This window comes from Anser cygnoides, chromosome 9 (assembly GCF_040182565.1).
Source record: "Anser cygnoides isolate HZ-2024a breed goose chromosome 9, Taihu_goose_T2T_genome, whole genome shotgun sequence".
Lineage (NCBI taxonomy): Eukaryota > Metazoa > Chordata > Aves > Anseriformes > Anatidae > Anser > Anser cygnoides.
Genome location: NC_089881.1, coordinates 23,165,685 through 23,186,723, shown reverse-complemented (window position 1 = coordinate 23,186,723; position 21,039 = coordinate 23,165,685). Strand labels below are relative to the sequence as shown.

Genomic DNA, 21,039 nt, shown 5'->3' with positions numbered 1-21,039 from the left:
ACCCCTGTGCCAAGGTTCAAAGACCTTTACCAAAATTTTGAACTGCAAACAATAAAATCATTAGATTTAAGTTTTCTTTTTAGTATAACAATTAATTCTGTTTTTACTCCCATTCTGGAAATGACAAACAGTTCGTGTTCATATTTTCCAAAACTTCATCCTGAAGAAGAGAACCTCTCCTTTATGATAAACTCAAATGAGAAAATGTAGGCAACATAGTTCCAACTCCTGTTGCTAAATTAGCAAGTCAGCATAGAGGGGGCTTGCAAAAAAAAGCAGCAAGAACAAATCTAGGCCAGGAGAGGTGCATTCAGGTCTTTTCTGTCTCTACAAGGGTGAAATATTGCACCCTCCATCACTGTGATTTCTTGTCTTCGTGTTATTACACAGGTATTTCAATCTCTCCCACACAAATATACATGGTACATGTATAAAAAGTCCCTCCTTTTCTTACTAGTTTTGGCTGCCACAGGTTCTCAGTGAAGAAGGAATCTGCATCCTCCACCCATCCCAAGATGAGATCTACTCCAAAGCCGTCTTATTAATTTCCTTAAGTTTCCAGTTATGACTCATCAGCTAGGCCTTACAAGCAATTTCAGAAAACACATAACAAGATATCTTTTTTACTCCCTGAAGTACATTCACTATTTTAATCTAGAGTTGTAATTGATTCCACTTTTAAAGTAAGTGATAAAACGTTCAGAGTTGCCACAGTACCACAAGATAAGCGGCCCTGCCAATATAGAAGGGAGATAGCACAACCAGTGGATGAGAAAATGATTACAAGTACATTAGAATGATCCTTTGCCACATTGATCTGTAATTTTATTTTATGTTATCTATTAATCTCTGAACTGTGTGCTTTGAATCATATCCAAGAGAATATTACCCCCGGCGATTCTTGTTCAAACTTCCTCTCAAGTCACAGGCAACATAGCAGCTTGTAATACATTTTGTTACTGTAAATACGATGGACAAAATTTGATACTGAACAAGATAGCAGTGTAAGTGGGTGTGTTACCAGGGCTAATATTATTTCCTGTTGTGTAAGATAAGGAAGCTCAGTTTCTATCCTTTTGCAGCAAGCAAGCGTCATGTTTGGTGACAACAAACAAAAATCCCTTTAAAGATACAGACTCTACTTCCAGGGCTTAACATTGTAGTGAAGGTCAAAAGTGACAGAGACTCAGTCAGGCTCTGTCCACTGCCATCTGAATTCAAACTGAGATACTTCCACCAGACACTCAAACCCTGTGAGTTTTTATAACAATTGACAAAAGCAATTGCAGTGGGACAGGAAAGAGAAATAAGAGAAATGAACAGAACGTTCTCTAATCCTACCTAATCCATAATTGTGTCAGCTTCTGAAATGGGATGTTTCCACTTGCTTCAGCACCTGCTAGACTAGAAACTTGCCCTTTGCAGCACAGTCATAGAGCATAACTTTGCTAACCTTTATGTTCATGTATTCCATGGATCATTTGAAAAGCACTCAAAAATTAGCAATCATTTCAGCAGCTCAGAGAGGAATCAACTCTTCTTAATTATTTGTTTTCAGTGATGCAAAAATTAATTCCTTCGATGAGAAAAATAACATGTCACAGGCACATGTGATCTAATTGCAATGTTTCCTACTGAATGACACCAATATCCAAAATCACTATATGCATACAATGCACCAATTTCATGGAGGAAACAGTAGGTGCATTCTGGTCACGCATGCTCCAACTGTAGGATTTTAAGAAGCTTAGATTGTATAGTTGAATGAAAGGTATTCGTGTTTATACTTACATGCTTTTATGATCATTAACTCACCATAATATTTGAGACTTCTACCAACAGACCTTGTTTTGCTCTCCTTTCTCTGAGATGGATACATCCAGTTTTCTCTATTTGGAGCTGAATCACAAAAAGACGAAATGACAAGTTTAATTTGTGTCTTTCAAAATTTCTTCCTTTTCTACAATATCAGCTTCTGACTAATGAATCACAGTCTAGCAGATTATTTCTCATGAATACCAGAAGCAGAGGATTCTGTCAGCTAAATAGTAAATACTATAGGGTTGGTTTTTTTTCTGTTTTTTCCAATATGACATCAGCATTTAGAAATTTGCATCCAGCTATGCCCTCTTACAGAGGCCAGCCCTAATGCTGGTTTAAGTTTCATCCACATGGAGGAGCCCAATAACTTCACAGGACCTCAGGCCATCTGCTTTTGCAGGTCTTAGTACAAGATACTGACACAAATTAAACAGAGGTGCTGAAGACCTTAGAGATGACTATACTCCTACAAATTTAGAAAAAATAGGCACTTGTGCAATAGGTAGTACGTGTTCAAATAGAGAGAGACCACAACCTACACTCTTATTAGATCTTATTAGATATTAAGGAAGTTTTATTGGAGAGAATGCAGTAACAAATGTTGCAATCATGAAAAAGTATCTGTTGGAGTTATATCCCTTCAGACATTAAAGTCAATCAACTACAAGCCACAGATTTGTAGGAAATGAAGTTTAATTAAGACCGGTGCTCCTGAATTTCCTTATTCCTGAACATTCCCAGCTGCTATGGAAAATTAATTAAGGCTCAAATCTTTTGGTTCTTTCTTTAGCACTTGTTGCATGGCAACATTCATTTTTATGTATGAGCTTCTTTTTCCAAATGACTTTATAATAGTCTTATCCAAAGATGAGCTGTGAAAGTCTAAAGACAGATATTTGCACATTTTGGTTTACTCTTGTTGGGTTCTTCACTCACAGGACATGAATTATTCACTGATAAGAGACTAGAAGCTCTGGTTGGTTCTAGGCATCAGAAAAATCAATCAGTCATGGCAGAGGATTTAATTGGCTTCCTCTCAACAATTTCCACAATTGTTTTTAAAGAATATCCTCTGAGGCAAGCTTTGCTGATTGAAAAATAACTGACCTTAGAAGACTGTTGTGTTCTTTGGACACTTACAATAAGGTACTGCAAAGCAAATTAAAACTGCCGCTAAGAAGCATGAATGCACTGAGGCATCGAGCAGTCTAGTCCCCTTGGTTGCTCTAATAGCTACTGGATCTCTTGATCTAGGTACAGCAATCTCTGGCTTTGGCTCCTGCCACTCCTCGCACCTTCCACCAGCGGAGAGAGGGAGAGCTCCTTTTTACTGTCACCTTGGATGAAGCAAAACAGCTTCCTTCTAGTGTCACTCCTTAAATTGCTACTTAAATTTAGAGAAAACAAATAATCTTAAGTTCCAAACAAGAGGCAGTTTCCAGGAAAATTTGCGTATGTGAACTATCCCATAGGGGCTACTTTTTCTTCCACAGAATTGTAAACCAAATTCAGCATGTGATGAAACAGATTAAATTCACACAACAGCACAGTAAGATTTAAAAATAATAATAAAATAAAAACTGTATAATTTGAATTGTAAATCTTTGTAATTAATTCTAATTAAAATCATTGCCGATTTCAGTTAATGAATAAATAAAAAAAATCTGAGGAAGTGACTTATCTCCAGCATATGTTTGCTTTTCTTATTGAATATCCAGAATCTGCCAGCGACTTAGTTCATATTATGTTACAAACAGTTCATGAATTCTCCTACCTGTTCAACATGTGATTTCAGGTCATTTTCCTTCTTCATGTGGTCAGTGGGACTCCAGGAATTTAATTCATTTGAGACAGAACTGGGCTGAATGTGTGTACATGAATATACTAACAAGATGCAGGTGACTTGTGTCAAAACTTAGCTCTGCTTTGTGTCCATCAGATAACATTTTGTTTGCTTCAAAATCTGAAGACCTGTGGTGATGATAATGATAATTAATATTTTTTTCATCTGACTAGAAATCAACTCAGACCAAACTCCAAAGATGCCCTTAGTGTAGTAGCTCTTAGAATCTCTTCCCTGACAGCATCTACTCTGAAGGTTTAAAAATTTGACTACAATAAAAAGAGAAATTATCTGCGCCATATTTTATGTCTAATAAACTACACAGGTTCATATTCCATGAATGCTAAGATTTCTGACTTTGGATTGGAGAAAGTTAACCAAAAAGTAATGGAAAAATTCAGACAAAAACCTGTATCAAGATAAATGTGAGCTAAAGTATACATTTTTGATAGTAAAGGTAACTAATAGTGAAGGATGCTGTAGACTGACTGTCTCACTTAGAAATCTTTACATTATGATTAGATATCTTTGTAAGGTTCTCGTTCACCTGTAAGATACAGAATTGATGTAGGAATCACTCAATAAATTTTGATGAGCTTCATTTAGTATGCAATGAACTATCATACCAGCAGATCTGTTAGAATTTATACATCTCCACGCTTATCCTGCTATGGACCAGGAGCTACCTCAGAAAAAGAAGAAAAAAAGAAAAAAAAAGTTTGTGCTTTAGCTCTGATTACTAGCAGCATGAAACCAAAATCCAGGTCTCATTATGCTCAGATTTGTGCAATGATTTTTATGCAGGGTAATAGTTAGCAGACCTCAGTCTACTGATCTGGGAAGAAATATTAAATTTAAAAGACAACCACAGATTAATAGTGTTCAGCTCTGCTGTTCATTTTGCATAGCTCCACATCAACAGAAGTTTGGTACTTGATAACATGGAAAGAATTATTAAAAATATAGGCTAAGAGGATATCACAAAGCTCAGATAAAAGTAAACTTTCCTAGCAGAACATGTAAAAGCTTGGAATTTTAATTCTGGCTCTGCAACAAAAATGCTAAGGAATAACATCAAGGCAGCAGAACAGTTTCATTAATGTTTTGTTCTCCTGACACAGATTCATTTCAAACTCTACTGTTTCACGACAACACCTGATATGGCTGGGGAAATGTTTTAATACCACACATTATCAAAAAGATCACAGTAACATTAAAAAATGTGTTTAGATTCTACACAAGTAATTAGTAAAATGAGAATTGAGTAACTAAAGTTAGTGATTATAATTAGGAATGGAAAAAAGATATTGTAACAATTATGAAATCAAAGCAATACATTATATTAAAAACACGCTGTAGTCAAACTCCATTACCCAATTTCATAAAGTAAAAAAAAAAAAAAAAAAAGGTACTGATATGGTTCAATGTCTTACAATTTAATAGTTAAAACATTAGCTTGTTTTTTTTTTTTTTTAACCAGCCTCCTAACTAGACTCAGACCAGTGCACTTTCCCTGATTTATTCTCTGTTTACAAGACATTAATTAGAGGCTAAGGACCTTTTCCATGTACTTTGAAGATTTTAATAACTCTGACCATACTACCCTTAAATTTTAAAGCTGTACCAAATCTTCCCTTACCTATATGCCCAAAATTCATTTCAGACTTCAGGAGAACATTGCATTCTTGATGTCTGGGAACTCATGAACATCAATACCAGAAATACAATTTTATACATAAAACCCATAGTATTTCAAGGCAAAATAGATTTCAAAAAGCAATGAAGAAATTCAGAATGATATACAGTGACAGAGCAATGAAGCAAATCACTAGATCTCCATGTCTCATTTTTTGATACTAGCTTTGCCACCTCATTCTTTATAAAATATATATCATTCAATTTATGTTTTTTAATACAAAATACTAAGATTTCAGTTTAGTTTGGGAATGGGAAAAATGTTCATTCTCTCCCTCAGCACAGTAAACACCCACAAGTTATGTCTGCACTTAAAAGTGGCGTGGACAACAGGAGAATGAAAGAGGTGCTGAGGACCCAGCACCCATGCTATTGCATAGGAATATATACATAGGAATATATCCATATATAATATATATGGATATATTTCATATATCCATGCAGTTGCACCCATGATTTCCTCACTGATAAGAACCTACCAGAATCTGGAGGACTTTAGACCAATCTCTCATGAAAGCCAAAAGGAAAAACACCCCAAAAAATATAACAAATAAACTGCTAAATTAATAAATTTATTCTATTCTCCTCTTATGAGCAGGTCTTTTTTTTTTTAATGTTAATATTTTTGCCTTGATTAAAACAACAGGGATTTTCACTTTGCATGATCACTATCTCCCTGTAAAATAATGTTTCCTTAATGTTTGAGTGATCACAAATTGCTTGCATTAACAAAATTGCTGTATCCAGAAGACAGAGGAACAGCTAGTCTCTCTCTTCTAGGGAAATTCTTATTCAAAAAGAAAAATTATACTTGAAACTGCCACCGTAGCATTGCAATCTGTTAGTGTGTGTTAGTAGCAACTAGCCCATTCCCAAAAGGAGATGGGCTTAAAATGGAAAATTCAGACCTCAATGTCTAATTTTGCAAAAGGTAGGCTTGCAGATCCAGTGTGTGCTTAAACTCCCTGACATTAAAAGATCATTTGAAGATTTGAATCCAATTTCAGTTCCATAAAAAAATTTGAGGATGTTCAGACAAAAGTTGCTCTAATTTAAGATGATTCACTACAATGCTTTCCCATTAGTTTTTCACAATATTTCAGGGTGTTACGAAAACTGAAAATAGCCCTGCAGAGAAGGTGTGCACAATTATATTATGTGACCTCTTTTCGTCTTGCTGAAGTTTTAAATGTTCAGGAATCTGCTCTCTGCTGGTCTCTGGCAGAGAATTTGTCACAGTACCAAGGAAATCCAACTATTTTCTTTCAAACAATTTTTACTTTTGCCATTCCTGTTAGTCTAGAATAATAAAGGAATTTAATTTTGTATTTATGTGCACAGAATACATGGAAACAAAAAATACCAGTGTATCCATATTCAAACATTCAAATCAAGTGTGAACAAAATCTCCTGCTGGGAATACTTTTTTTTTTTTTTTAATTTCTTTGTTTTTGAACCAATTCACCCCTTCTGCAGCATCTCCATAGTTTTCAAAGTGACATGTAAACAAGTCCAGAAGTACTGAACTGGCATTGCACTCAAACCCAGAGAATGTAGTACTCATCTATCATTTATAGCAACATAGCGAGAGCAGCTGTGAATGCCATGCTAACAGTTTGCTTAGGATGATGCAGTGCAATTGGAGAGGCATACCTAGGATACGTTACCCTCATAATAATGCAAGGAGACAGAGAACTATCTGGTGTGCAAGTAATTTATGGTGGCACACAGTTTAAAGCACTGGTTACCAAGAAGGTAGGTGATTTGTATTATCCTGTGGATAACAACTGTTACAGAATAGCCTAGTATTTGTAAAATTCATAGAAGAGCATGGCATATGCCCAGGCAACTATTTTGTGTTAGCCAGTACACAGAAAGCCAGGAAGGCATTAATTTGGAGATGATTAGAACCTGCTGTTTCCATTGTGAATAATTTATCTATTGAATGTAGCAGTCAGTTACTGATCATTTACAAATGGAAAATACTGATTGTTATTTGTTGTTGTTATTTTTTAATTTGTGTATCATCACTGTCCTTGTTTTTCAGATTTCTAACTCGAGTACCATAGAAACCACTGTGTTGATCAGGGTAGGGCACATCTCAGATTTCTTCATCACGTGGCTCTGACAAGGCAAGTCATAGCTTTGTGCCTCGTTACAGTGCCATTGTGGGATCATGCTGAAAACAAGTCAACTGCAACAGCACACAGCCACTGAAATATTTTCACAGGAATCTATAAATTAAAGTGGATGGGAAAGTAGTGTGGATGAGAAAGATATACTGATAAATAGCCAATAAATTTATAAGTAAATATCGATACATTAATAAATATTGATTAATGAAATTGCATTAACACAATTTAATAACACTTACCCAATACTAATGCACTCTTCATATTATACGCAACTTGATTTTTCATAAAATCCTTTTCAAGTAGAAGCCTTCCAGTCTCTTCTGTGCAATATGAGCTGTTTCACACACCTCAATGACTGCTCTGCAACCAAACAAAATAAGTTAGAACTTTTGTCTACTATTTCTGTCCACTTCATTCTGATAAGTCACTGTAAGAGTTTTTATAGAAAAAGTAATTTCTGAAAAAGTGTAATGAATGTAATATCCATGGGGTGAACCTACAGACCATGTTCAAAGAAGCATAAAATTATCTGCTTATGAAGGTCGATTAGTTTTGACATTAATTTTGGTAGCATAAGTTAAACTATTTTTTTCTACATTAGTAACAATAAAGCAAGGTCCAGAAAAACAACATGAATATTTTCAAATTACCAAAACATTTTCATAATTCTTTTAGTTTACAAGTAAACTAAAACATTTTTTTTTTTTAACTTCAAAGAATTTGTATGCACTTACACATTCCTGTTGCTGAGAATGTGCTTGATTATATTACGGGAGTAAAACTAATAGCTATCTAGAAGAAATGCCTAAGAAATTGATGGAAATTATAAGTTAATTTGAAGCAAGCATTGAAAACCATAATGAAACTGCATTTCTAATTAATTATACTTCTTTATCACAACAGCAGATATGCTGCATATCTAAACACAACAAAATACAACAAAAAAAAAATCTGAGGTAAAAAGAATTAAAGACTTGCATGGAAGTTAAACAATTTATCTTTCTGCATGAGAATTTCATTTTCTACTTTAAAAAATATGACTTGCCAAACAATTCCAGCAATAACTGGAAACAGACCAATTTCCAGAAATGAATGTTTTATATTTTCATTAACGTTAATTAAAAAATCAATTGGCCTTGAAAATACTGAAGAAACTACCCGCACCCCCCACCTCCTCACTATATTCTATAGATATTTTTAAGCAAACCAAATTTTCTGTTCTGAGAGAAGGCTGCAGAAAGTAGCATTAGTAAATATGGTGAGAAGGTGATCAAGAATTCCCATTATTCCTTGAAATGCCACAACTGAAGAGTTCTTACGCTTGTGTTAATAATAACTTCTCTTTTCACATATGTTGTCACCTCTGAAGTCATCTAACCTAAAAAGTTAATTGTAGCAAAAATGAAAGTCTAGAGCAGTTGTGTCTCCTAGCCACATCAGGAACAACAACAACAAAAATTATTTAGTCTCCTACACTTTACCCGGCCATTCATTTTGGAATACAAGGACTCAGTTTGTAGTTGCCAATATGTGAATCTTTATTGCCATATAAGATATCCCACAGTACCACAGAGGTAGGCCTGCTGCTGAAGTATCAGAAAAAAATGTACCTCAGCCCCACGTCATTCTCTCATTCAAACTGCACGTGGCTTATGAGATAGCAATTGAAATAAACCCCTAGGAACCTCTAAGGTAGAGAACGATGAGACTTACAAGAAAAATAAAAATGCATGTCTCATATAGGTATATTATCCTAACCCTCTGTTTTTACTCAAATAGCAAACTAAATCTAGTAAATTTTGAACAGCCTGAGAAGTACATCTACTTGGAAAAGTTTATTTTTACATATCTATGGCTTCTTTCAGCTTTGGGGAAATTCAAACATCTGGTTATTCTGGCCAAGGTATTCACCATCCTGCTGTTAAGCAAGTGCTCAAGACAATGGCCTACGGTGTTTCGCTATACATCCTCCTGCTAGCTGAAAAAAAAGAGCCAAACTACAGGTTAGCCTTCTCTCCTCCTTTGTGCAAGCACTGATTTCAATGCATTCCTGTGCTATTATTAGGTTGCCCTGCTTCATACTGAAAGTCCTCCCACGGTTCCCAGCAGGATGCCAGTTGCTGGCAAGCGCCAAGAGCCTGAAGGCTGTGCATCTGTTCAGAGACTGACAGGTAGCACAGCAAGTTAAAAAGCCTATAAATTTGCAGCAGGAGGCTTAACAGAGACAAATAAAACCCCTGCTTCACTTTGTTTTTCAAGCACCAGGTCACGTTACGCCACTGTTTTCTTGCAGGGAGCTGTTTCCCATCCGGGCGCATCCCCACCGGCTCCCGGGGGATGCTGAGCAGCTCAGATCAGTGTGCCCCCTGGCAGGTGCTGCGCCAGCTCACATCGGCCCTCTTTGGAACACGACTGCTGTAGAAGATGGTGGGTGTCAAGTTTTGTCTCCCAGGCACTGATTTTTCTAAAAATGTCTTAGTATTGCCTTGACTGTTTGCAAGCCGAACCTGCAGTATGGGGCTCACGCCAGTATTTTTCCACCGAATGAGTGGGCTTGGTCCACGGGCCAGTGATTCCAGTGGTATGAACAGCCCTAACTCAGCTGCTGAAGTCACTGACACCACACCGGCTAGCAGTAGGTATGGACCTGGTGCAATTTTTCACTCAAGCCCATACACAACAAAAGCAAAGTAATTGCAAGAGGACCAGTAAATTGTTTCAGCGCAAAGTTTCAGTATCTTCAGGAGAAGGAATATTTTACTTCTGTCTTCTATGTTATGAGGTGACATTAAATTCACATTAAGAAGAATAGCGCAGATGATGGAAAGGTTAGAAAAATTAAATAGAATTATGGTTACTGACATCATTCAAAAACACCAGCTTGCCATTATGCCTAGATCTACAGACTTAGTGCTCACTAGGTGGGAAACAGAAGGTCCCCAGTTTCTTTCCACATAACACAGAAGGCCAGACATAATCCTCAGCACAGCACCAAGGCCTGAATTCTCTTCTTTTTTCCTCCTATTCTTCTTACCCATTAAACTGTCCTTACCTCAACCCACAAGTTCTTGCATTTTTCTTTTCAGTTTCCTTCCCCATCCCACGAAAGATAAGGGGGTGAGCAAATGGCTGTGTGGTTCTTAGACGCCTCCCATATTAAATCACAATAACTATGAAGAACAAAGAATTTTGGTTAAATGAGGAAGCTGAACACAGTTATGCCACTGATTTAAATAGTCTTCCATATAATCAATATATTACATTTTGGCTCCACATAAACAGATGCTAGTATTATAAAGATGTCAGCATACATTTTAGCTAACACTTTTTAAGCTCAAGACACATAAGATTTTTGTTGAAGGAAACAAAAAAATACTCAGTTTCCATGGATTATAGAGTTCTCTTAATTCAAGTCTCCTACCTGTGGAAACCATACATCAACTTATCAAAAATCAACTTAAAAAGGAATAAAAGCAAAAAATAGTTTACAAGGAAAAAACCGAACAAGGAAAAAAATATATCCTCAATATGTCAAAATTTTAACTGAACCAACCTGTGTCTCATTAACGTTCATTTTGCATGGTACATTAGGGAAAACACTGTTTTGAAGAATTATCTAATTCTGTTCTACCTTGCCCCTTGCTGCTAGGCTTTTGGGGGTAGGAGAGCAAAGGCTGTGAGTCTTTAACACTAAATACAGATAACATGCCCAGAATAATGATCTCCAGCAAATTTATTTTTATTATAATTTTAATGATTTTTTTTGGCTAAAAACTTCATGGATATTTCCTATTCAAAACTATCTCAAAAAATTCTCATTTTAAACTGACCAAAAATAGAAAAAGTTAAACTCAGCACTTAGACTTCAAAAATCAACATCCCACTGAGACGAATGATGATAATTCATATTTATTTTAGAGCTATTATTTCTACCATGTGGAGATGGAAATCTTGTATGTATTGAGATGTTTCTAGATTCCTTATGGGCACTGTTTTCTGTTCCGTCTACTCTACTCTTAACAACATCTGGACAAAAAGTACCTGAAGACCACCTGTTGCCCTCTCTGTTTAAAGCAGTATTTCATTCTCATTTCAAAGAAGACCAAGTAAGATAGAGCTGAGAACATAAGTGGTAGCTCATTGCCCTGTGATTAATGGGACAAAAAAAAAAAATTGCTCTCACAAAAGCAAAGACTAGGAATTAGGGTATTTGAAGTACACCTCCCAACTCTAACTCGTACAGCTGTCAAAAACACATTGGGTGTTACTGCTAACTTATTCGGTCATTTGTCTCTCATGAATTCAGCCTTTGTTGAAAGAATATTTTCAGACACTGTGTTATATACACTGCCTATCATACTCACTTTATGTGATAAACTCAATACAGAGCAGTGACAAATATTAAGCTATTATATTATATTCCTAACTCATTTTTTCAGACTGACGGACACCAATTGTTTGGATATCTTTAGAGTCTGGGATCTGAGCAAACTGAAGGAAGCAAGGAGAGGGAGAAAATGGAAACATCTAAGCAACACCTTTTCTCTGCCCTTCCCTAAAGACATGGGGAAATGCTATTAATAACAAAAAGATCCAGCTTCAGGGTGTTACATAACTGACATAGATCTACAGCTTGGCTTGGCTGGGACTATTCTACTGCAGAATCAACTCTATGTAACGAGAACAGACAGGAAAATTTTCATGCAAAGCAGCAGAAATCCAGACACTGTTGCTAAAAAAAAAAAAAAAAACCTACAATAAAAAATCTTGAACAGTTCTAAGGTGCATTGTATGAAATTGCTATGAAAAGTTGAATACTATTATAACGTTCCAAGATGGGAAAAGTGAATGTATACGTTTAAAGGAGTGGATGTTGCCATTGCGAAGGTTGCCAGTTTGCACATATGACAAAAATGGGCTATGATGTACCCACACCTGTTTTAACTCACAGAATGTCCCTTTCCTAATCACACATTTTGAATCAACAAATGCAGGATAATTACCTGGTCTGTGAAGAAATGGAGCAGCAGGCAAGGATCAAAATCATTATATGGGCAATTCCCAAACACTTTGTCCACGTTCTTACACCACAAATCAATTCATAGGCTGCAGAGGCAGATGGATAGTTATAATCACCTAATTGACCACTTGCACAACAGAGGGTGAAGAACTTCAAATGAGAATTTGTGCAGGCTCATAGCTGCTCTTCAACAGATAATTCATATTTAGAAAGTTAGCCAGTATGGACAAATCTCAACTAGTAAACACTTGAGAAAGTTCCAGGGGAAAGGAAAAAAAGAAGAAAAAAAAAAAAAGTACAAGAAAAGGCAATATTTCATTCTGCTTATGTTTTTGTAAATGTTTTCTCAACTCTACATTCTAAACCTAGCACTGAGTGCGCCAGTATGAAATAAGTGCCTTCAGGTCAGTATGGTGCTAATGCTTAGGGCAGAAGGGGACAATGAACTACTTCGGCCTTCAGGGTAGGGTTTGGTCAGAGCCACCAGATGAGGCTGGGAGAGTCCCTCAGGATGGATTCAAGTCTGAAGCTAACTGAGGTAGGACTGCAACATTTACAGCTCCATATAAATTACCACACCACCTCCACTTCCCTGCCCCGAACCTAAAGAAAACCAAACAAACCCTAAAGCTCCCTAAATAAATTTCTCTTACTTATGCTCAGGAGAGATTGATTCTCAAACTGCTGCATAACTTAAAATGGACTTGAATTTTTTTTTCCAATTTCATTGAGCAGGCTTTGAACCTTTATTAAAATGGTTTGAGCTCCCCCCAGTGCTCCCCACCCCCTCACCTCCAAAAGTACAAATTAATGTTTTTTTAATTAATAGGAAAATGTTACTGCCTTTTTTTTTTTTTTTTTAATGTCATGCTGCAGTATGGTTATGAGGACTCAGAGTCTTGAATGATTTCAGGTCATCCCTTTTCCATTTAACTATTATGCATTAACTTACATTTATTTGTTCCGTATTATTTCCATAAGAAAAATACTTCATCATCGTCAACAACATGCAGTACTCATGCTGCAGATTTCAGCCAGATGTTAGTATACAGGAACTGGTGATTGCCAACATGACAGACAGTGCTTTCTGAAGCATCTTCAGAAAGTTAAATATAAGCAGTTATTTGCAGTTTACACCTGCAAAACTAAGCAATGCACTCATGCCACCTATTGGCAAATTACATATGACTCACAGCTGAGTACAGTTTTCTGATGAGCGCAGGCTAAATATTTTAACTATGAAGTAGTGTGTTCATAATTGATAATAAATATACATATATACAAAGAAATAAAAGAAATAAAAAAGCTAATGATCCGCTTTTACTTACAGAATTTGAATTCCATGGGCAATGTCCCTAACCTTTGAATAAATGTTTCATTGGCTATCAGAAAGACTTATGTAGAAATAAGATCATAAAAAGTGTTACCAGTGTTGTTCACCAACACTTTGCAGAAAACATAGCATCAAAATTCTTTTCATCCATTGTGGAAAGATATGAGACAGGCAGCGATAAGTTATGCAGCTACAAATATCACCGGAAGAGCAGCATGATGGCTTTTTTTTATTCTGAAAATATTCCACATTGTTAAGCAGCACATCTTGGAATAACTTGTTTAACTTCATTTGCCCCTATGCACCAGAACAAACACATGAAAAAAATAATAATAAAAAATAAAAATAAAAATAAGAGAGGGGGAGGAAGGTGGATGGAAAAAAAAATAAATTAAGACAAACAAATAAAACCCCACACTCATAAATTTGGAGTTCCAAAACAGCTTCCAATAAAGCTAGGAAAGTCCACAGTGACTCTTCCAGGATTTAGAAAACATTCTCCTGAGTCAAAAATCTCTTTTTCAGTTTCCTCTTAGCAAAAAAATTGATATGTCAGCTATGGGTAGAAGCACAGCTTAAATGATACTCAGGTCGTTTTGCTTATTTCCAAATATTTACATTTTCAAAACAGTTCAAGAGAATATGGATTCACAGACACATTTTTATAAACTTGTCGAATATAGCTGGGTTCTCCAATCAATAGAGTGTCTCTCTGAACAGTTTCAAAATGCAGTGTCTAGTCAGCTTTGGGAGTACTGCCATTAAAATGGCAATAGAGAACGCTACAGGAAATATTTACTGTCATCAGCAGAGCAACAGATATGCTTTCATTACCTAATGTTAGAAACTGAGAACATTTGTTTCCTCTAAGGGAAAGGACCTGTTTCCAGTCCAAAAGGTTGTTATAAGAATGCAACGTATTTATGCGCATGTCTTTTATGAAAATACCATGTATTTTCAAAAAATACCATGTGACTGGGAGTATGTCACATCTATGTATTTTTTCTCATTTTCACTGAAAATTGAAGTGAAGCTGGCTTAAAACCTAATGCTGTGTGTAGCTGGCTTCACTCTCAGTTCTTTTCATCTTCAATAGAAGCATTTCCTTCTGCATAGGATGGTCACCCATTTAATTACATGGTAGAGAGAGAAAAAAAAAAAAAGAAAAAAAAGGAAAGGAAAACTCAGCTGTGGAGATAAATCTCAATAGAAATGTAATGAATACTCCTGCCAAGAATCATTTACAAAACTTGCTATTCAATGCTAACCATCAGAAGTGGGACATCCACAAATCCATCTGTGAATCTGGAGATAAGGAGCTGTTATTCAGTACCCAAAGCAGTTTGCTGCTGGCCAGCAGCAAATCCACCACTTCAAATTAGCAGTAGCAAGATATACGATAGCATTTTGAACTGCAACAATTACAGTCCCCTAAGCTAGTGAACTCACTGCCTCTGGGCCCTTAGATCTGCCCTCCTTTGTGAGCTTAATATCATTCATTAGGTGCAGAGTGGAGAAAGGCAGAAACTGGGGCACAGACCCAGCCATCCTGATGCTATTATTCAATTAACACCAAGAGTGCAAGCCCAACAGAGTTACAAAAATACTCGGTGAGATAAGTATCTCCAGGCTCTGCTTCATAGCTGGTTTTTCACTTTTGTAAGTGGTAAGTTAAGACAAGACAGACCAAAAAAAAAAAAAAAAAAAGAGAGAATCCAGACTGATAACCATGTATTAAAATATTTATCGGATGAGACCACAGAAGAGAATTCTAATTACGAACTTTGGAGAAAAGGACAGAAGCACTAGCCTTTTTCTATTTTTTCCTCTCTCAGCTAACAGATGCTTGTCTACATGTCTACAACTACACCCGATTGCAGAATACTCCAGGTATTCCGTGCTCTTTTCTAGGACTTCCAGATCCCTAGGGCTTAGGGAAAGAAGGAAAGAGAACAGCGATTCTCATTCCAGCTGAAGATATTTGAAGACTCTTTTGTTTCTGTTAAAGCTGCTGTCAGCTGCCTGGTGAGAGTGGACCTGACGTACCTTACTTCTAGCCAAATTTCAAGCCAACCAAAAAGCAACCCTTGTGACTTCCTTAGGGATTGCACTGAGATAATGCATGTCTTTGGACAGTGCCACCTCACCTTGTGTGGCAATGCAAAATATTGCCATTCACTTTTCATTATTCTATCATTACTATTACTCTATTCATATATTTTTCCTACCCAGTCGAAAAACAATTAGAAAAACAAATAAATTAAGATCAATGTAGAGTTGCTTCAGCCAGTCCTTTGAAAATTTTGAAAAACTGTACTGATGAAGAAAGCATGCTAAGCCTAAAATTCTGTGTTTATGTTTTGGCATTAATATAAGATCTCGGCGCTGTACAGCTCTCACCTACAAAAGAGAGGGGTTTTTTTGTTTTGTTTTGTTTTTTATGAGACTGCAAATATTCAGGTAACGGATTCAACATTTACTGCCCTGGATTCGGTACCATCTGCCCACTCCAGCAAGTACTCCGGTTGTTCTTCAGAGAGTACCTCCCAACGCTTTTCTTGCTCTCTAGTCTCCAAAAATCAGTCTCTGCTGACTCTACCCTTCATTTTGTATGCAAATTTCTTTTGTATGTTGGAACGGGACATGTGGCAAATTTAAAACTCTTGTTTTCTGCTGCTCTGAACTGACGGAGCACTACTTTATTTGCCCAACATCATTCTTGACTACCAGTTGACTAGCATTGGCTGCTATAAAAGTTCTGTTCTTTTCTAATCATTCTCTGTTTCAGTCTCTAAACTTTCCGGCATTTTCTACATAGCACAGCTTGGAACAAGAGAGAGTCAAGAGCAATGGTCTGGCCAGTTCACAAGAAGGCTGAAGACAAACACAAGGACTGGCACTAGGAAGAGGAGCAGAACCACGCCTGTTCTTTGGACACTGAGACACGCAGATAGACAAAAATACACACTGAAATGCTGTTACGGCAAGGGTTCCAGGGAGAAAATCCTTTCAGAATTATTTGCATTCCATGAGGGAAATGAGAGCTGAGGTGGCTGCTGCAGACTGAGAAGTGCTTCTCTGAACTGGGCCCCTGCCGCATCCCAGCTGCACAAAGGCATCCAAAACCAACATCGAAAGCAAATTTTGTGCACCCTTCCAACGGCTTGGTTTAGAAACCTCATTTTACAAATCTCCGTGTGAATTCTCCCTGCTCTCATTCTCTCTTAAGAGGGAGAAAGCAGGAGAACGGCTGTGACCAAAGATCCATCTAATCGGTCATCCTGTCTGCAACTGGAAGCCAGGAGGAGGTGGATAGTGGAAATTAAGGCATAACACAGACATACGGGGCAAACATCTTGAGGGGAAGTATCAGCTCTCTGCAGATCGTGGTCCATTCTGAGCCAGACAGAGTATCCTCATACGTAAACAAACCTCAGCAGTGAGCTGCCCAGCCAGACCCAGGCAGACGTTTTTACTCTTCCATCCACTCACTGACTTGACCTGCCGCTATTTATGCGATGAGAAAGCAAACGGAAGCATAAACATTAAAAGAACTATAAAAAGAAAATCACTCATCCACCGCGCACATACAAATGCACAGCTTGATAGAGATTGAGTCGTTCCTCTCTTTTTGACCCTCCACACAAAATCACAGCCTTCAGACTTCTGTCAGGGGGCACCACTACTGTATTTCAGCTGCAGCTGAAGACAGGGAAGCAGCAACCCCTACCACATTTCAAGAAAACAGGCCCTTCCATTGACCCAAACATTCTGTATGTATTATGATCTGCTGTATGTAACGCTGCCACACATCTCAGAAACTAAACTGTTTGGTACAGTAATGTTCAGAATCAGCAAACAAATGTCTCCTCTCCCCACCCACGCATCCCTCAAATGCTCTCCGGCTCTGTAATCCATAATATAGTTGAGTTCAGTCTCGTCTCATCCCACATCTAGAATAAATCCTTCTGAAATGTAAGTAGAAATCATGAGGGATCACACATGGCTCTGGAACTTAGAGAAAAGCTTACGTGCTGAGTGATGTGATAGGGATCGACATCATCAAAGCTGCAGACAAAATTAGATTCTGCTGCCTGATACACAGGACTGATGGTTACCTTGGCAAGATATTCTCTGAAATTTATGATCATGTACTGCAGGGCTAAACTGAGGAGAAAATGCTTGCTGCCAGTGCAGCGGTTTGTGTGTAATTTAATGAACAGCAGCTCTCTAAAGGCAAATACAGGGTGCATCAACCTTCCCAGCAACAGTGAGTTTCACCTTTCCTAGGTAGGATATGAGCAATATTTTAAAACTAATCCAAGCAGGCTCTCAGGAGAACAAGTAGTATTCAAATGTAATCAAGGCAATATGAAATTGTCTCTGTGGTAACTATTGGCACCTACTCATAATGTATTGCTCAAATGTGCTAACAGATGCACTGATTTTTGTCTTTTAGGCAGATTAAGATGCCTGCTCTAAAAATACGAGAGCGCCTTTAGATTAATGTGATAGTTCTTTAAAATTAATTTTTACTGTGTTGGGTGAAAAAGTTGTGTGTGATGACGCAAAACCATTCAGATCGCCGGCCTCCAGAGTGGCATTTAAGAGGTAATATTGCTGAGCAAATATATGCCCACTCATGCAGTGCCATCCAGCATACTCCATAAATTAAAATTAATTAAACTGAAGCATCATCTTTGATGGGAACAGAATTTGCATCTGCAAATTTAATAATGAGTAACTGTGTAATATTTTTATCAAACACCACTAATTCTATTAATCTTTAATTGACCTGTGGCACCTTAATTTCAAATTCCTCATACTTCTTAAAGGGAAAACTGAAAATGTACAAAACTGCTTTAAAAACTAATAGTAAGGGAAACTGTATATTTTTGATCAGATGTGACTCAATGCTGCAGAGCTAATCAGGGGATTTCCTATCTGTTTTCTAGGAATCCAATTTCTCTAAATTTAGTCCAGTAAAAGTGAGACCAAATGTTACTAATATTTATCAGTGTTAGTATTTTCCTGGCAAAACGACACTGACTTCAAGATACTTAAAGTATGACGATACAATAGAGCAGATAAATGTAGCAGCCTTTAGCTAGATAATTTTATATGTGGATAGAAAGATGAAATAAAATTTTGCACCATTAAATGACCCGAAAAGTGACAGGAAAGATTAAAATAAAGAAAGCAACAATTTGTTTTCTTGCCAAGAGCATGGCTTTCAGAAAGAATCAGAGGTTAATGCCCAGAGGAGGGGAAGAAGGGAATGCCTGGAGGAAAGTAATGGGAGGGTGAGTCTGTGGTAGGAAATTCAGCAGCAATACCACTTGCATCAGCTGAAGAGGTCGGCATCCTCTTCCCTTTCCAAATGTGACTCACCATCCTGCGCTGTGCTGGTGAATGTATGCGTGCAGCTGCATAGTCAGCCACACCAGGAGCCTCTCTGACTATAAAATAATTAGGAGAAGAGGATATTTTATAAAGGATGGGAATAGATCATTTGGATACAATCAGGAAAAAAAGGAAAAGAAAGCGGAACGGGGGAAAGATTAAAGTCTTGTATTCATCACTATGTGAATGTCAATACAGAATTGACTAAAATGTGGAACCTCAAATTATTATAGAAATGAAATTCAGAGTTTTGCAGTAATTTCTGAGGAGTTTTACTAATTTCTTCCTATTTACAAGGGCAAAAAAGACAGAAAATGGGTGAACTAAGTAAAAAATATGCATGCCCTGGCTCACAGGGCAAAAATTGCCACACAGCAGATGACCATGGAGTTACTCTTGCACTTCAGAGTTACACACAGAGCATAGACTATAGCTTGGGGGGACAGATTACTTTTTATTGCCATCTGTTTAAGTGAAGGCAGGTGTTTTTCTTCCCTTCCACCTTTTATTAGACTATTGAATTTTATGTGACTACTTTACTGCAATTAAAAGGTACATTTCTCACCCCAGTATAACCTCCATCTCATTACATCCACTCCTCCAACAGCCTTTAGTTTAAACATCAACTCATTCACCTATCAGGAAGAACAAACAGAGGACTTAGCTCCTTTCTGGTTGTGTTCACAGAATATACTTGCACTGAACTGCTCTGGTTGCAGCAATTTTCTTGATGGTTGCTGCATGGAGTCTACTCTGTTCATCATTTCTTTTCAGATGACACTTCCTGTCTCCAGTGCTATTTTCAGTTTCTTTTAAACTGCAAGCCTTGATATTTATGAATAATACCTCTAATAATGCCTCTGGGTAACCAAAAGATTTCCATTAATTATCTCAGTAAGAACTGAAGAAAGGAGAGCAAATATATTATCTGAACGGAACCACGCTATCAAAAAGGCCTCCCCACAACTGCAATTTCAAAAAGGTCTTACAAAAAGCCTAGCAAAATTAATTTTAGACAGAGTTTAAAAAGAGAGAGAGGATAGATGGAAAAGCAGAGAATAGCTTCTGTTACTAAGGTATTTATGCGACCTTATTCTTCTTTTTTGTTGAGAGCATTTAGACAGCCATTGCTTTTCAATTTTTGTAATTCTCCATTATTTCAGCGTGTAAAATTTTAAAGAAAGAACAGGGTCTTGTTTCCATAAGCTATTTCACAGAGCACTCTTGGCAGTCACACATTGTGAAATAACTTGTAACAACAATTGTATTAACTGAAACTATAGAAAAAAAAAATCAAAACCAACAACCGAATCAGATCTTTTGAGTCACCTAGTTCACAGGTGCTGCCAACACAACAGACAATAAATAAAGCAATGCCAGAAGCTGAATATCTCTCTCACTGAGGTTACCAATAATAAAGGTCTGATAAAGGTCTGTGCTCAACTTTAAAAGGGCTGAGTTGCTCTAAATACATGCATAATGGATTAACAGAAATACTGTTCCAATATGTCATAGTCTTTGACAGAATTAAAGAAAATATTGTTTTGTGCATAAATATTTATCTTCCGCACAATACTTTCCATCCAGCATCTCTAAAAACTCTAGAAAAGTTAAGAAGCAATAATATTTTTCAGCTAATTTAATGAGCATTATTTTAATAACTGGGGGTATATATTAATTGAATTTCTGACTGAAAAAAAGGATTCTCGAACACTCTTTAATAGAGTGTTTTCAATTGTCATGTGTTGGATATTTCATATTCTTTTGAAAGAAGAAGAGAATGCATTTA

At 36.9% G+C, this 21,039-nt stretch overlaps 1 long non-coding RNA gene across 4 annotated transcripts in view; it reads right to left on the bottom strand.

The window, feature by feature from the left end:
* The window catches only part of LOC106032215 (uncharacterized), a 69,714-nt gene that overhangs the window by 35,323 nt on the left and 13,352 nt on the right, over nucleotides 1–21,039 (bottom strand). For all 4 annotated transcript variants that reach the window (XR_010833567.1, XR_010833570.1, XR_010833569.1 and 1 more), the window contains exons 4-8: nucleotides 12,498–12,600; nucleotides 10,547–10,664; nucleotides 7,734–7,854; nucleotides 3,596–3,792; nucleotides 1,816–1,899 (exon numbers count right to left, since the gene is read on the bottom strand). This is a non-coding gene — a long non-coding RNA (uncharacterized lncRNA). The remainder of the gene's footprint in view (nucleotides 1–1,815; nucleotides 1,900–3,595; nucleotides 3,793–7,733; nucleotides 7,855–10,546; nucleotides 10,665–12,497; nucleotides 12,601–21,039) is intronic.